General features: G+C 35.0%; 1 non-coding gene across 1 annotated transcript; it reads right to left on the bottom strand.

Annotated features, from left to right (window-relative positions):
* Positions 1-3,772: 3,772 nt before the first annotated feature.
* On the bottom strand, positions 3,773-3,878 carry LOC121231391 (small nucleolar RNA R71). Its single transcript, XR_005929449.1, has one exon. It is a non-coding gene; the product is annotated as a small nucleolar RNA R71 (small nucleolar RNA).
* Between the last annotated feature and the right edge of the window lie 15,010 nt (positions 3,879-18,888).

Genomic DNA, 18,888 nt, shown 5'->3' with positions numbered 1-18,888 from the left:
TCGGTTTTATTTCCCCTTTGCTCTTGAGCTTAATCAAACAAATAAATTGATTTCATCATTTAGGCATCAAAAGATGAACACAAGGCACTTAGCCCATATTTATACATTAGACATTAAAGTCTCATACATGCAAAAATCATGCATCAACACAACATATTAGCTAATTTCTTTGCCCTTGGCCGAATATGCATGTCCATTTTTGGGGTCGATTTCAACACTTAATACACACATATACACACTAGTAAAGCATCCTCCCCCTTTTCATCAATTTAACACATGCATTGCTCATTAACATGCAAAGTTACATTCGGCCTTAGCACACATCTTGCTAGCCGATTCTTCTCCATTTAGCAACCAATGCACATATGTGCTCACACAAAAAAAATGCTAAAAAGGAGGTTCAAGAATCATCAAGCCATCATCACATGCATCATTAACAAGCTTCATATTTTGCATGCAATGGCATTAACACAACCTCCACCTAGGCCGAATCTTAACTCATCCTCATGCCTCATCACCACAACATCAAACATCAACCAAGAATGATGCATCCATGGTCAAGTGCCATTTCCATCACATAGCAAGATTTAGACCATGGGTTAGGTAGAACTCAAGCTAACAACTAAAACATGCATGCCTCTCATGGAACATCATCAAACATACCTTAGCCTAGCTACATGCATGGCCGAATCTCTTCACCTTTCTTCTTCTTTCCCCCTTAAAATTTTTGGCCAAGGATGAACCAAAGGATGAGAAAATTTTTCTTTGTTTTTCTTTCTAGTTTTGGCAAGCATGAAGATGAGAAAAGGATGAACAAAATTCCCCCTTTCTCTTCTTTAGCTCACGGCAATGGGGGGACAAACACTACACACACATTTTTTTTTCATTTTTTTTTCTTTTGTTTTCCATTTCTTTATTACCCATACTCCTTATTTTATTCTTCCACTAACAAAACATGTTTCATGACATGTTTTGCCCATCATTCCTTGTCATGGCCGGCCACTACTCATTAGGGGGGGGGAAATTTGACATGCAAGTCCCCCCCTTTGTCCACATGCACAAATAGGTCCTCACACATTGACCTATCACATTTTAGAATTTTCTCACATAAGTCCTATTAACTAAATTCACATGAAATCAACCAAATTGAAGCTTGAAATTTTCACACATTCATTATTACATATTCTAGACAATAAGTATCACATTCAAACATTTTAGTGACTCGGTTTAGCGGTCCCGAAACCACTTCCCGACTAGGGTCAACTTTGGGCTGTCACATATCATGTGATCAATTTCAAAAGAGCTATGTTTAAATGCACTAGTTTGTGGCTATGGTTGATGATATACTTATGTCTTGTGTGTTATGCATATGGAACATGTGTGGAAAGTAATGAAATGCAAATGAAAATAAAGAAATTTGGAAAAGTTTAAAGTTGTTTAAAATCCTAGTTTGTTAGGAGTGGTAGGTATAAGTGATATTGTGGAATTATTCAATTTCTGAGTTGTTGAATTTGGTTTCATGAATCGTGTGGTATCGGTATATGATTATTCTTGATATGTATAAATTTCATATTGGAAATGGATTTATCTAATTAAAGTTTATACGAGCTTACTAAGCATTCATTGCTTACGTAGTTATTTTTCTTTACTTTTCATACTATCAGAAACTCGATTAGGTTGGAAGCTTGTTAGAGATTTATCACTCCATCCAACGATTATTGATAAACCATAAATTATACATATTTTTACCCCATGTTTAATGCATTTTATGGATGATTTCTCATTAGATTTGGTGAATTCGATGCTCCTAATGCTTTAATTTCATGTTTTATACTTAGGAGAGCATGGAGAGCAAAAGGAATGAGAAACGGGCCAAAAACGGAGAAAATAGGCCAAAGTAGGAAATCAACACGACTTGGGCCTCCCCACACGGGCAGACCACACGGTTGTGTCAATCTGGCAGAATTGGAGCACGGCCTGAAGTAATCGCACACGGGCGTGTCACATGAGCATGTCCCTGCCGAGCCCAAGTCCAATTTGAAATAGGCCACTTTTGAGGGCTTCTAGGCATTCCAAACCTATAAATATACCCTAGAAGAGGAGAAAAAGAGGACATGGAGAATAGGGAGTAAAGAATTACTCCAAGAAAGCTGATTGATCCATCTCAGAAGCCGGATTCATCATCAAGACTGAAGATCTCTCCTCAAATTCCCTTCAGGAGTTTTGGGTTTTCTTTATGTTTTGTATTCTTTATTCTTCTGAGATGTTTTCTTATTTAGTCATGAACTAAATCCCTCAAATACCTAAGGGGAATGAAACCTAAGACGAATCTTGTTATTATTTTCTGAATCGTATGATAAATATTTAACTTGTTCTTAATTATGTGTTATTAATTCTTGTTTTGATATCCTAGGATACCGATTCAAGAAATGCTCTTATTCAAAGGAGGAATAGACCCTGTCTAAGAGTACTTTTTTCATAATTAAGTGGAGTTGATTGCGCACCTAGAAATAGGGTGACAAGATTTTACCGGATTAGGGTGAAACCTAATAAGGGGATCCATAGATCGAGTTAATGTGACCCTAGAGTGTTAATTAGAGAAAAGTCTCGGTTATTGAATCTAGGGATTAGACGTTATTAGTCTTGAATAGGGATAATAACATAACTTAGGGATCTCTACAGAACAAGTTGAATGAATAAATCATCCGGTTTGGAGCCAGAATAACAAGTAAAGTCTAGATGTATTTTTCCTTAGGTATTGTCTCAAGTCAATCGATTTTTCCCAAAAGCAATTCCCTAATTCTTTTCTCTGTGTATTCTTGGTTTAGATAATTAGTTAATTAAAACAAAAACCGCTTTATTCTTAGGTTAAATAATAAAAAGATAGTTATTACTAATACTTTTGGTTCCCTTGGGTACGATATCCAGGTCTTGCCATTACTATACTATTGTTCGATAGGTGCGCTTGCCTTTTCATTGTGATAATAGTTAGTCTAGGTTTGATCTTTATAAATATTTATTACTTGTTACGAATCACTGCGATCAAGTTTTTTGTGCCGTTGCCAGGGAACTGAAATATTAGGAACGCTAAATTTTTATTACTTTAGCCATTTATTTTTCTTGCGATTTAATTTAATTTTATTATTACTAATATTTATTAATTTTCTTTTTCTTTCTCTTAACAGGTTTTTATAGTTTATGACTAAAAGAAACCCGTCAGGACCCTTACTTTTTGACGAAGAAATCGATCGAATAGTTCGTAGAAATCAAAGAGAAATAAGGCGTAGTTTACGATACACAGAAAACGAACAAGAAGACAATACTCAACCTCCAATTGACGAGATGGCTGAAAACCAAGACAATCAGCTGCCTCCTACAATTGTAGCTAATCAAAATCCTGCTCCACGTACTATGTATGACTATGCTAAACCCTCTTTAACAGGAACTGAATCAAGTATAGTTAGACTTGCTATTGCTGCGAATAATTTTGAATTAAAACCTAACACTATTTAGATAATACAGTAGTTTGTTCAGTTTGATGGTTTGCAGGATGACGATCCCAACACTCACTTAGCAAATTTCCTGGTATTTTGCGATACTTTCAAAATCAATGGCGTTTCTAATGATGCCATCCGTCTTCGGTTATTTCCATTCTTACTGAGAAACAAAGTTAAACAGTGGTTAAACTCGTTACCATGAGGGTGTATCACTACTTGGGAGCAAATGACCGAGAAATTTTTACTAAAATATTTTCCGCCGGCTAAAATGGCTAAATCACGCAATGATATCTCTTCTTTTGTGCAGATGGACTTAGAAACATTTTACGATGCATGGGAGAGATACAAGGATTTATTGAGAAGGTGCCCTCACCATGGGTTACCGCTATGGCTGCAAGTTAAAACGTTCTACAATGGTGTGAATCCCTCGACTCGGCATATGATTGACGCAGCTGCTGGCGGAACCATCAACAATAAAACACCGGAAGATGCCTACAAATTCATAGAGGAGATGTCACTGAACAACTATCAGTGGCAAGTTATGAGGACTAACCCAACAAAAACAGCTAGCGTTTATAACATCGATTCAGTCACCATGCTCTCTAATCAGGTAGAACTTCTCAATAAAAAGATTGATAGTTTTCTTGGTTCTACGTAGGTACATCCAGTAATGAGGTGTTACTCAAGCAGAGGAGGTGTTCATAGAAAATATCAATCCTTCAATCCTACAACTGAAGAAGAACAAGTCAACTATATGGGTAACAATAACTTTCGATCTCAAAATAACCCATACAGTAATACCTATAATGCAGGTTGGAGGAACCACCCAAATTTTCCTAGGGAGGTCAAGGGAATCTGTAACACCCCTATCCCGTAACCGTCGCCGGAATAGGTAAGGGGCATTACCGGACTTGTAACTCATGTCAGAATAGTAAAATTTTGAACTTTTTCTTGAAATAAAGATCATTCATTTAAATAAGTACTAAGCACAGCCAGGGATAAAATTTAAACTTCTCTAAGTAAACATTCAAAAGATGCCATTTTCGCATGGCTTATATACATTAACCAAAATATTCTTCTGCCACTAGTCTATTCTATACATGCCATAAGATAATCCAAAACATAGCAGTACCAAGTAGTGGATAGTGATAGTGTGACAAGTTGCTGACGATCCCCGAGCAAAAGGCCAAATTCAACAATCTATAAAACAGAGAAACATAACAACAGAGTAAGCTTTTATAAGCTTAGTAAGTCTTAAGCAAATTAAAAAAAACTCTTGAACTCAAATATAACCAATTTGTTTATTTGATTCATATATATATCATTTCATTTCATATCTATAGTTACCCTCATCGGTCAAGTCAAAATGTATATCTCCCAATATCCTATAATATTTCTCCATAACTGTATACCCACATATTCATATGGCATTTTCATATTTGCTTTCCACTTTACAATCATGATTTAATTCTGATGGGTCTAACACGTACAAGTATTTATCACATACCTGACCAACCAAATTAAAGTCGATCATACGAATTCTAATATAACCTCTTTCTAGGTATACTGCCCTTTTTTTGGCCGAATATACACAATTACGTAATACACAATAAGCAGATAAATTCTCACTTGATAGTGATCTCTTATAAACATAGGTACACTACATATTTTCACCTAACTTTTCACATTGAGCAAATGCGCAATAATCATAGAACCAGTCTTGTTGTTTTACTCACATATGCATCACATAACAACCTTGTGATTTAATTCAAATCAAGCTTAAATACAAGCTCAGAATACATACATGTCCAACTTAACGCATTGAACGTATTTATTAACAATTGTTACTGTGAAGTCATATAATCTTACGCTTTACTCGAATCATCAGCGAGACCTTTAACTCGGATAATCCCTAAACGTAGTCATCGGGTCGTAGTAGGAATATATTTCCAAGTTTCATGTACATTTAATCCCATGTTACAACATTCACATCGACTATCATATTTGTAATTCATTTGCCTCATCAAATATCTACTAATACACACCTTTCACAATTTGTTATTCGGCCACAATATATATACACATCTCATACATATTTCACATTATCCATTTGGCTTTACCACATATGCATGGCTCATACATATTTCACATTAGCCTTTCGACTTTACCACATATATATATCTCATACATATTTTACATTAGCCATTCGGCTTTACCACATATATATATCTTGTACATCAATTTCATCATAACAAAATTGACTAGGTATACTAGTCATTTACGGCTTATAGCCTCACTTTAATACGGATCTGGTACTTTGATTAAAATTTTAATTGATAGTTTATAAGCAACTCAAACAGTTTTATCAATGTTTACTACTTAATCACAAATTCACTACAAGCTGTTTTTCCCGAGCAACAGTCACTAAATCATTTATAATTGGAGCTACGAAACTCCAAATCAAGTGCCGTTACTTTTTTCTGAAAATAGACTCATATATATTTTATCCATAAAATTTTCAGAATTTTTAGTTTGGCAAATAAATACCAGATTTTTCTTAAAGTTTTCCCTTGTTTCACTGTTTGACTAGTCTGACCATTCTTCACTACGAATCAAAATTCTCATTGTGCAGAATTCAAAATATATTATTGTTTATTTCATTTGAAACTAGACTCATTAAGGAGTCTAAGCATATAAACTTCATCTTATAACCATTTTTGTACAATTTATAATGATTTTATAAAAACAGAATAGGGGATCTAGAAGTCATTTTGACCCTGTCCCACATCACTTCAAATATCTTATTATAGGCAATTCTTTTGCTTACACGGTTTATTTTATAAGAAACTAGACTCATTAAGCTTTAATTACATAAATTTATTCAACTTCTAACTCATCTCCCAAAATTTATGGTGATTTTCCAAAATCACGTTACTGCCGCTGTCCCAAGCAGATTTATTACCAATTCACTCTTTCACACATACCTTGCATGCATGTTATTTAAACATGCATATCACAAATCAATCATCACATACCTATAATTTCACTTAAGCATAAACTTCGTTTCATCATTTTTAAACACAAACATTACTCAATATTATCCAGATTCACATTCGGCCATAATACACACAACATGTTAACCGATTTTCCCACTTAGCATCTAATGCACATGCATGCTCACAAATACACATCATCGAGTTCTCACTAAAGACATTTCATTTCTATACACATAAATCATGCATTATAATTTAAATATTTACATAATTTCATATATCCAGTACTCACCTATATTTTGTATTAAAATTTGATATCAATGTCACCGATTTTCATTTAATTTACCATACAAGATCATGCAACATGATAGCTCAATTTTATGTACATGAGTTCTTGTCCTGTTTGAAACGGTACAACGACTCTAGTGTATAGACGGTTTGAATATCAGACACATTTAACCTACCTAAACAAAACACTCCAGCGTGCATTTGAACATGTTAAATTCTGGCATGCATTCGGACACTTAAAAATTCAGCATACATTCGAACATTAAAATTTCACTAGCTGACAGCAAATAATTTTCAGACAATTTAGTTCCCTACATCCTTTCAACAAATGCTTATTTCCTTAGCTTCAACCAATAATAATGGGACATTACTAAAACTGAAATTTGAAAATGTAAATCCCAAATTAAACTGTTTTAACCTCCAAAAGTTAATAACTCTTCAAACATAAACCGACAGTAATGCATGTTAATTTCAACCATCTTTATATTTTGCTTATTACCACAAAACATGACATTGATTAACCAACATTTTACCTTAATTAGAGCATCAGCAGATCAATTACACCAGGATTTATTGCACGATAAACTACAACAATTACATGCTGAAACTATCAACCTTCAACAGCAGGTTTCAACACCAACTTATACATTTATTTATCAACTCTTCTTCACTTCTAACACCAGTATTTTGGTAACAACTAACATGTATTAAACACAGTATAAACATGGAAATTTTTCAAAGTTTCATTGCAAGGACTTACTGAACAGCAGCTGAACCTACTCTTGAGCAGTTTCTTTCCCCTTCTTACAGCCACCTTCAGCGAGTTTCTTAAGGAACCAGCTCCTAAGTGAGCTCAAAAATTAAACATGCAGCAGTCCTCTTCTTCCCTCTCTATTCGAACAGCCCCTTCATCTAGCAATTTCCTTAGCCGGAAATTTTAACAACCCAAGGAAATTTCTTCTCCCCCCTTTCCTAGCTACGGCAATGGAGGAATAAACCAACTTTGGTTTCTCCTCCCACTAACACATTATTTTTATTACCCATGCTCTTTTATTCATCTTTAATTCATTTAATACATTTTTTTATTACATATTTCTCACCACTAATAAATATAATCATATTAAATCATGCATATAATGTCCATACTTATGAGCTTGGCCGGCCACTAGCATTAAAAGTGGCAAATTGGCATGCAAACCTACTTATTTACATCATTCAATAATTAATCACTTATAATAAGCCACACATATATTCAAAGCTTCTCACATAAGTCCCTTTTATTTAGAAACACATTCAATTTGACAAAAATCAAAGCATTCAAATTTCACACATGCATGATCACATATTTTAGACATAAAATATTATATTCAATTATTTCTGCAACTCGATTTAGCGGTCCCGAAACCACTTCCCGACTAGGGTCAGAATAGGGCTGTTACAGAATCAAAAGCCATAAAATCCTCAGGGTTTTCAACAGCCACCTTATCAACAAGAGAAGAAGCAGAACCTTGAAGAGATGCTTTCAAAATTCATCTCGGTGTCAGAAACACGTTTCCAAAATACTGAGACAGCACGTAAGAATTAACAAGCATTGATCCAAGGACTCGAAACCAAGTTCTTTCACAAATGCCCAACTCAACAAAATTCTTAAAGGAACTTCTAGCTAATAAAAGGAAATTAGACGCTACATCGCATTTGGAACTCAATGCAGTCTGCTCAGCTATTCTGAAGAATAAGCTACCTAACAAATTGAAAGATCCAGGGAATTTTACAATTCCTTGCTTAATTGGTAGTTTATCTGTGAATAATGCTTTAGCTGATCTAGGGGAAAGTATAAATGTTATGCCGTATAAAATGTTTAAATGACTAGGTCTCAGTAAACCCAAACAGGCTAGGATGAGCATACAATTGGCTGACAAAACAGTTTGATTTCCTAAGGGTATTATTGAAGATGTTCTCGTTAAAATTGATAAATTTATTTACCCAGTAGACTTTGTCGTCTTAGATATAGATGAGGATAACGAGGTACCTTTAATTTTGGGTTGACCTTTTTTAGCAACTGCCAGAACCATTATTAATGTAGGCACAGCAGAGCTAACACTTCGTGCAGGTGACGACGCAGTAACACTACAAGCATACGACTCAGTCAAAACCTCTAAACTCAAGATAATGCTATAAAACTTGTCAATGATAAAACTAATATTCAATCATCCTTGCAGGAACCTCCTCGGACCAAGACAACGGAGACAGTGCACTATTATCGTGTGGAGAACAAAGACACCCATGAGGAACGAAGGCTTCAAATAGAGGAGCTAGATGAATGGCGACCACATAAACCAAGAACACACGATAAACCAAAATTATGCCGGAATGAGTTTGATACATCTCCAAGTCAACTTAAGGTTGGCGATAAATTCTTACTAGAAGCCGCAGATCCTCACATTGTCACTACCACACCAAATGAGGAAATCCCTCTTACGGTACACAGTATTTCTCCATTCGGTATGGTGGAAGTGAGTCATCCTAAGTTCAACATTTTTAAGGTAAACAACACCCGATTAAAACCTTATTTTGATGAGATTGATAGCAAGAATAAGGAGTATGAACTCCTCGAACCACTCTGACCCTTCACTAAAGAGGTAAGTCGAGCTTAGACTATAAATAAGTGCTTCTCGGGAGGCAGCCCGAGCACTAACATATTTTGATTTCTTATTTCTAACACTTTAAATAATTAAATTTATCTTTGAATTGCAAGGTTTTCAGCCCACACGGCCAGGCACACGGGCGTGCCTAAAGTCGTGGCCAAACAGGGGAAGAGACACGACCGTGCGATACAGCTGTGTGGAAGCAAGACATGATTTTCCCAAAACACGGGATGCGATAAATCCCCACGGCCGTGCGACATAGCCGTGGGTGAACTTGATATGTGAACACAGGCGTGGGAGAAGTGAACCACGCCATACATGGCCATGGACACGATCATGCAACCACACGGCCTATACACAAGGGCGTGCAATAAGGCCATGTGACGACATCACAATTCGCGACGAATATGGATGGGACACGAACCATACGGGCGTGCATACCGGTCGTGCCATTTAAAAAATATATATGGAATAATTATCTTATTTTTCTTTTATTCACTTGTTTTCCTGTTAGAAACGGCTTACCTTCAGAATCAAGCTTGCCAGAGTTATCTCCAATACTCGATCTCGCCAATCCAAGAATATCATCCATTCTTAATACAGGAAGTTTCACATCTCCCCCTATTTTTTTATATACTTTAATATCTATCTTTGTACATTGAGGGCTATGTACATCTTAAGTGTGGGGGGTATATATTTCATTATCAGAAAATCCCTGAATGATTGCCTTGTTCTATTGAAAACCTCTCATATCATATTTAGGATAAATTTTGATTGATTTATGATTTTGATTGATATATCTCGAATTAAAACATAAGCAATTATGCATTGATTGTTTAAACTTTAAGACATTAGAGAATCAAGCATGATAAGTTGATTTTTAAGAATTTAAAATCTTAGGCTGTTTCCCCAAAGTTTAGGTATTCTTTTGAATCAGAATTCACAAGTTTTTATCATCAAAAAGCCATAATTTTTTGTGAGATTTTTGAGCCTTTTGAGCATCTATTCATTTTTTTTCATGTTCACTCTTATTATTGCTTTGAGTGTGTCAGTATTGAACTGTTATTCTAGAACTTGCTTGATTATGCATGTCGATACCACACCATTTGATTTGATATGTCAAAATGATTAAGGTACTTAAGATTAACCCACTCATGCCATGAAAAGCCTACCTCCATGATTAACCCCTAGTAAACCCCCTTGAGCCTAACAAACCATTCTTTGTATTACTCTTAATATTAACCCTTAACCCATTATTGTTGAAATCCCCTAAATTAATCCTTATTTTTTTCGAGATTTAAGTTGAAATCCCCTACTAAAATTTTAAGGGTTTTTAGGCATTCTAAAGCCTATAAATACCCCCTGAAGGAAGAGGAAAGGACACAGGGAGAAGGAGGCAGGGAATTGCTCAAAGGAAGTCGATTAATCCATCTTAGAAGCCGGATTCACCATCAAGACTGAAGATCTCCCCTCAATTTCCCTTCAGGAGTTTTGGGTTTTCTTTATATTTTGTATTCATTATTCTTCTAAGATGCTTTCCTTTTTAGTTATGAACTAAATCCCTTAAATACATAAGGGGAATGAAACCTAAGATGAATCTTGTTATTATTTTTGAATTATCTGATAAATATTTAACTTGTTCTTAATTGTGTTCTTAATTCTTGTTTTGATATCCCAGGATACTGATTCAAGATAAACTCTTATTCGAAGGAAGAATAGACCCTGTCTAAGAGTACATTTGTCATAATTAAGCAGAGTTGATTGTGCGCCTAGAAATAGGGTGACAAGATTTTGCCAGATTAGGGTGAAACCTAATAAGGGGATCCATAGATTGAGTTAATGCAACCCTAGAGTGTTAATTAGAGAAAAGTCTGGGTTATTCAATCTAGGGATTAGACGTTATTAGTCTTGAATAGGGATAATAACATAACTTAGGGATCTCTACGGAACAAGTTGAATGAATAAATCATCCAGTTTGGAGCCAGAATAACAAGTAAAGTCTAGGTGGATTTTTCCTTAGGTATTGTCTCAAGTCAATCGATTTTTCCCAAAAGCAATTCCCCAATTCTTTTCTCTGTGCATTCTTAGTTTTGATAATTAGTTAACTAAAACAGAAACCCTTTTATTCTTAGGTTAAATAATAAAAAGATATTATTACTAGTACTTTTGGTTCCCTTAGGTACGATATCCTGGTTTTGCCATTACTATACTATTGTTCGATAGGTGCGCTTGCCTTTTCGTTGTGATAATAGTTAGTCTAGGTTTGATCTTTATAAATATTTATTACTTGTTACGAATCACTACGATCAATTATATCAGTAGATTTTGATATCTTAGTTAAGGTTATAATGGCATGAATAGGTATTTTGGCTAATGCTAGCCTATGTGTTTTGGTAGTGCAAATGACCATTTGGTTAGTTTGCATTTTGGCCTTGTGTTGGTAAAATGATATATATTATAAGGTGTATATAAATAGCTTTTAATGGTTGATATATGACTTGTTATGGTTGAATGATGGTAGATAGAAAAGTAGTTGAATGTGCATATTATATATGACATATAACTTGTTGCGAATTGGAGTTTTGCCATAGTAAGCATATATGTATTTTGATGCTAATCATATTGTGGTACAGTTGGTACCAAATGGTATGGATAAGTGATTTACATGTTGTGTAATGATGCAAACTTAGTTAGAAGTTAATCAATTATTTTGGCCAAATTGAGTACATGATTATACATGTTTTAATGTTGTCATTTGAGGTGCCTTTAGGTATATTGGTTGGATGTTATTATACTAGATGTGTTTGGCTTTATTATACTTGATTTTAGTGCTTTTTGAAGGCATATGTATATGTGCAAAAGGAATTATAGGTACATGTTGAAAAGGGTGAGAAAAATGGCTCAAAACGAAGTTTAAGGGAATGGAGCCATTAATACTCGTAATCCAATCCTTAATTGAGCTATAAGGCAGTAAGTTGTGCCCCATTTTTAATGAGCTTAATCTGAGAATTAGGAGACCGGAGATCGAGGCACCACATGTAACAACCCAATTTTAGTGAAATCAAAACAGTGGCCTCGAGACCACAAATTCGAGCTAAAAAATAAAATTTATTTTTATTTTATTATAGAATTAATATTATACTAGAGATGTCGTGTGAAAATTTTGAAAAGAAAATTTTACCAATTATGTGCTTAATTACCAAAAGGACCAAATCGCATAAAATGCAAAAGTTAGATTCTAGTAGCTAGAAGGATGAAATAGCTATGGGACTCAAAAATTAAGGTCCTTATATGGTACTTATACCATTAATAAAAAGTATGTAGATATTTTTGGATGATTCACCTATGAAAAATGAGAAAAAGGCTAGGGACTAAATTGGAAAGTGAAAATATTAATTAATTAAAAAGATGAAAAGAAAAATAAAAATCATATTTTCTCATCTTGTTCCCCAAAATAAACATGGAAACCCTAGGAGAGAGAGAAGAGACTTTCATGGCCAAATTGGGTAAGTTTCCTTGTCCAGTTTTTAGTAATTTCGATATTTTTAGAATTGGGATAGTTTAATCTCTCTATTTGGGGGATTAATTTGAAAAGTTATCATGGTATAAAATTTGGGTCAAGGATGTATATGTTGGAAATTTGAAATTTATGGTAGAAAATGAAAAATTGATGATAGATAAACAACTTTTACAAAGTGATTTTTTGATGAAAACATGATTTAGGGACTAAAATCAAAAGTTGTAAAATTTGATGAAAAATTTTGAAATTTTATGAATACATGTGTTGTAAAATTTGTAATGGGGCTTTGGTTAAGCTTGGAATAGGGAGTAATTTTCACAAGTTTCAATTTCCAAGCCTAGGGATGAAAATGGAATTTATGGAAAAGTTAGGGGCAAAATAGTAATTTTGCCTAGGATGAGAATTTAGTCTATATGAATGTAAAATATGATAAATTGATGTTAAATTTACTCGTATAGATCCTGATAGATCAAATTCAGAGTTAGAACAAGTAATGAGGAAAATGTCGGATTAGTAGATTTTATGTACACGGAACTTTGTAGAGGTAAGTTTGTGTAACTAAATTGTATATATTCTTATGCTTGATTTAAATGTTATGTTTCTGAATTTTATCAATGTCATAAATATGTGAAATGATCACCTACTCAATATAGCCCGATAATGCTTAAAAAGTGTTTAAACCCCGGTTGAATAAATGGAAAATCGATGGATATGTGATTTCTCAAAACGAAAGAGGTACTACATTTGTTACGGATAGGATTTATCTCTAATGAGTAATCCTTCAACCTCAATTCTGATAGGATTTAGCCCAGATGGGAAATCCTGATATAAGTCCTCTCGAGCATATATTATAGATTGGATTTAGCCCGGACGGGTAATCCTAATCAAGCCTTTAAGCATACGCTATAAAAAGGATCTAGCCTGGACTGGTAATCCTGTAGTATATATATGTGGCTCGAGAGTGTACTCTTTGAAATAGTACCTTATGGGTGCCATTGAATATGAATTAACGATCCTGATTTGTACGCCTTGAGTGTACTACTTATGTATCCATCAATAATTCAAATAAATTCAACGGGCAAGGTTCTGACATGGCAAATATAAATTTAAGACAAATTGATATAGTATGGTGTATATGATATGGAAATATGACATGAAAGAATATTACATGAAATGAAAGAAAATAATGATACATGACAAGTGATATATGAAATATGAGATGTTGATATTTGTACATGGAAACTATTTGATGAGAACGTTCATTCTTGATTATAGACTTGTACACCTGGAATGTACTAATCGTGACCTTGATATTCCGAGTAATATGTGTAAAGTTCTGACGCGAAATGATCTGAACTAGAAATGAACTATTATGAAATTATACTCAAAATAATGAGATGAATTATGTACGTTGAATGAATACATGATGTGGAAAGCATATGTGCTTGGAAACTTGATTATTGTTGAGCCCATACATATCTTGATATTACTATGGAATATATGACTAATAAGGGCAATGAGGATGTGTGTAGGGCTTGAGATCAAAGTGGTTGATTATACCTTCCTTAGTTACCTTAAATAGGATGAATGGTAAGTTAAGTATTGTGTTATATGAACTTACTAAGTATTTTATGCTTACTCTGTTTATTTTCCCTATTTTAGAGTAATCGAAATGGATTGAAAGCTTGGCGGAGATCACTCACACTATCATCGGCCCATGTCGGTATAGTAGGGTAATTCAATTGCGGTTGTAATGGCAAGTATAGGACATGTTAGCCATATTGGCATGCAAACGTAAATGATGCTTGTAATCTAGCCATTGGAATGGCTAGTAATGATTGTTTTGATATACTTGCAATGTCATATTATGTTACCCACATATATGTAAAGCAGTGATCAAATTATATCTAACATGAGAACATAACAAGGTAAGATTGTAAACATGTATGCATGAAATGTTATGCCATGATGATGGATGGAACATGCTTGATTAGAATGCTTGAAATGGTTAGTAATTATATGTGATGATATATCATGTTAAATGATAGAATTAACTTGAATAAAATGCTTGGATTTGTTGGGTTATGAATGAACATGTGGTGTAGGATTATGGAAAAGATTGGGGTGAGAAATGAAGCTGGAAATGGCTTTATTTTGTCCACACAGGTAGACACACGAACGTGTGTCTAGACCATGTGTGATACACGGACTGGTAACACGGGCATGTGGTTAGGTTGTGTGTCCCTTGCACCTTAATTTTTAGAAACATAATGCTCAGAATTGAGCACACGGGCAGAGACACGGGCGTGTGTCTCAGCTATGTGTGCCACATGGCCTAGAACACGGGCTTGTGTCTTGGCCATGTGAAATCTGCACCTAATTCGAATTGAATTAATTAACCACATAGCCTAGCACGGGTGTGTTGTATAGCCGTGTGTGCAACTCAGAGAGTTACATGGGTGATAAATCGTAATCTATACATATTTTTACCCCATGCTTAATGCATTTTTTGGATGATTTTTCCTTAGAATTGGTGAATTCGATGCTCCTAATACCTTAATTTCATGTTTTATACCTAGGTGAGCATAGGAGTGCGAAAGGAAAGAGAAACAAGCCAAAAACGGAGAAAATAGGCCAAAGTACAAAATCAACAAGGCCTGGACTTCCTTACACGGGTAGACCACACGGCCGTGTCAATTTGGCAGAATTGAACCACGACTCACACGGGCATGTCATGCCGAGCCCAAGTTGAGTCCAATTTGGAAAAGGCTAATTTTGAGGGTTTTTGGGCATTCTAAAGCCTATAAATACGCCCTAAAGGAAGAGGAAAGGACACAGGGAGAAGGAGGTAGGGAACTGCTCAAAGGAAGCCGATTGATCCATCTCAGAAGCCGGATTCACCATCAAGACTGAAGATCTCCCCTCAATTTCCCTTCAAGAGATTTGGGTTTTCCTTTATGTTTTGTATTCATTATTCTTATGAGATGTTTTCCTTTTTAGTTATGAACTAAATCCCCTAAATACCTAAGGAGAATGAAACCTAAGACAAATCTTGTTATTATTTTCTGAATTGTATGATAAATATTTAACTTGTTCTTAATTATGTGTTCTTAATTCTTGTTTTGATACCCCTGGATACTGATTCAAGATAAACTCTTATTCGGAGGAGGAATAGACCCTGTCTAAGAGTACATTTGTCATAATTAAGCGAAGTTGATTGCGCGCCTAGACATAGGGTGACAAGATTTTTCCGAATTAGGGTGAAACCTAATAAGGGGATCCATAGATCGAGTTAATGCAACCCTAGGGTGTTAAATAGAGAAAAGTCTCAATTATTCAATCTAGGGATTAGATGTTATTAGTCTTGAATAGGGATAATAACATAACTTAGGGATCTCTACGGAACAAGTTAAATGAATAAATCGTCCGATTCAGAGTCAGAATAACAAGTGAAGTCTAAGTGGATTCTTCCTTAGGTATTGCCTTAATTCAATTGTTTTCCAAAAGTAATCCCCCAATTCTATTTTCTATGAATGCTTAGTTTAGATAATTAGTTAGTTAAAATAAAACCCCCTTATTCGTAGGCTAGATAATAAAAAGACAATCATTATTAGTACTTTTAGTTCCTTCGGGTTCGACAATCCGGTCTTGCTAAAACTATACTACTGTGCGATAGGTACACTTGCCTACATCGTGATAATAGTTAGTTCCAAGAATGATTCTTTATAAATATTTAAAACCTGTCACATGAAAATCACGATCAAGTTTTTGGCGCCATTGCCGAGGAACTAAGATATTAGGAACGCTCAATTTTTATTACTTTAGCCATTTATTTTTCTTGCAAGCTAATTCTATTTTATTTTATTTATTAATTTACTTTTTTTTTATTTTTTCTTGGTAGGTTTTTATAGTTTATGACTACAAGAAACCTATCAGGACTACTACTTTTTGACGAAGAAATCGATCGTACAGTTCGCAGAAACCAAAGAGAAATAAGGCGAAGCGTAAGATACACAGAGAACGAGCAAGAGGACGATAGACAGACCCCAACCGAGAAGATGGCTAAAAACCAAGACAATCAGCTACCTCCTGCGATACCCGCTAAACTAGCAAATTAGAATCCTACTCCTCGTACTATGCATGATTATGCTAAACCTAATTTAACAGGAACTGAGTCAAGTATAGTTAGGCCTGCTATTGCTGCAAATAATTTTGAACTAAAACCTAACACTATTCAAATGATACAACAATTTGTTCAGTTTGATGGTTTGCAGGATAAGGACCCAAACACTCACTTGACAAATTTCTTAAAATTCTGTGATACATTTAAAATTAATGGCGTTTCTGACGATTCCATTTGTCTTTGGTTATTCCCTTTTTCATTAAGGAACAAAGCTAAACAATGGTTGAACTCATTACCACGAGGGTCAATTACTACTTGGGAACAAATGACCGAAAAATTTCTATTAAAATATTTTTCGGCGGCTAAAACGGCCAAATTACGTAATGGTATCTCTTCGTTTGTACAGATGGACTTAGAAACTCTTTACGATGCATGGGAGAGATACAAGGACCTACTGCGAAGGTTTTTCTCACCATGGATTACCTCTATAGTTTCAAGTTCAAACATTCTACAATGGTGTGAACCCCTCGACAAGGCAAATGATTGATGCAGCAGCTGGGGGGACCATTAACAACAAAACACCTGAAGAGGCTTAAGAATTTATTGAAGAAATGTCACTGAATAACTATCAGTGGCAAGTCATGAAGACTAAGCCAACTAAAACAGCAGGCGTTTATAACATCGATTCGGTTACTATGTTGTCAAACCAGGTAGAACTTCTAAATAAAAAGATTGATGGTTTACTTGGTTCTACTTAGGTACATCCAGTAATGAGGTGCGAGACGAATGGAGGAGGAGCATGCACAGAGTATCAACCCTTCAACCCTAGCATCGAGGAGGAACAAGTCCAATATATGGATAACAATAACTCTAGATCCCAAAATAACCCATATAGTAACACTTATAATGCAAGTTGGAGGAACCACCCCAAATTCTCGTGGGGGGGTCAAGGGAATCAAATACCACAACATCCTCCTGGTTTTCAACAACCACCCTATCAGCAGGAAAAGAAACCGAACCTTGCAGAGATGCTGTCTAAATTTATCTCGGTATTAGAAACCTGTTTCTAGAACACCGAGACGGCACTTAAAAATCAACAAGTGTCGATTCAAGGGCTCGAAACTCAGATAGGCCAGCTCTCCAAACTAATCTCTGAATGACCACAAGGTAGCTTGCCAAGTAATACTGAACCCAACCCAAGGGAACAGCTCAACGCAGTTAATGTTCAAGATGAAGAAGGATTCGTTGAGCCTGAGCCAGAACCAAGGCAAGAAACTATGGTGAGTAGAGATCAAGGTGAGGTAGGTCATAATAAAAACAAATCAGTGAATGTCGATTACAAACCTCATGTGCCATACCCTAACGTGACAAGGAAAGACCGCTCAGATGAACAATTTGGTAAATTCCTTAAACTCTTAAAAAAATTACATATTAACTTACCGTTTATTGAAGCTGTATCACAGATGCCAAACGCAATGAAATTTTTAAAGGAGCTTTTAGTAAATAAGCGGAAGTTGGACGAGGCATCGCATGTGGGGCTAAACATAGTTTGGCCAGCTATTCTACAGAATAAACTACCCAACAAATTAAAAGATCCAGGGAGTTTTACAATTCCTTGCTTAATTGGTAGTTTAGATGTTAATAATGCATTAGCTGATTTAAGGGCTAGTATTAACGTCATGCCTTACAAAATGTTTAAACAATTAGGTCTTGGGAAACCCAGATAGACTAGGATGAGCATTCAATTAGCAGATAAAAGTATAAGATTTCCTAGGTGTATTATTGAAGATGTGCTAGTTAAAATCGATAAATTTATATTTCC

The sequence above is a fragment of the Gossypium hirsutum genome, chromosome A06 (assembly GCF_007990345.1).
Source record: "Gossypium hirsutum isolate 1008001.06 chromosome A06, Gossypium_hirsutum_v2.1, whole genome shotgun sequence".
In the NCBI taxonomy this organism is placed as follows: Eukaryota; Viridiplantae; Streptophyta; class Magnoliopsida; order Malvales; family Malvaceae; genus Gossypium; species Gossypium hirsutum.
The sequence above is the reverse complement of the archived record's forward strand: the minus strand, read 5'-3'. Positions and strand labels throughout refer to the sequence as shown.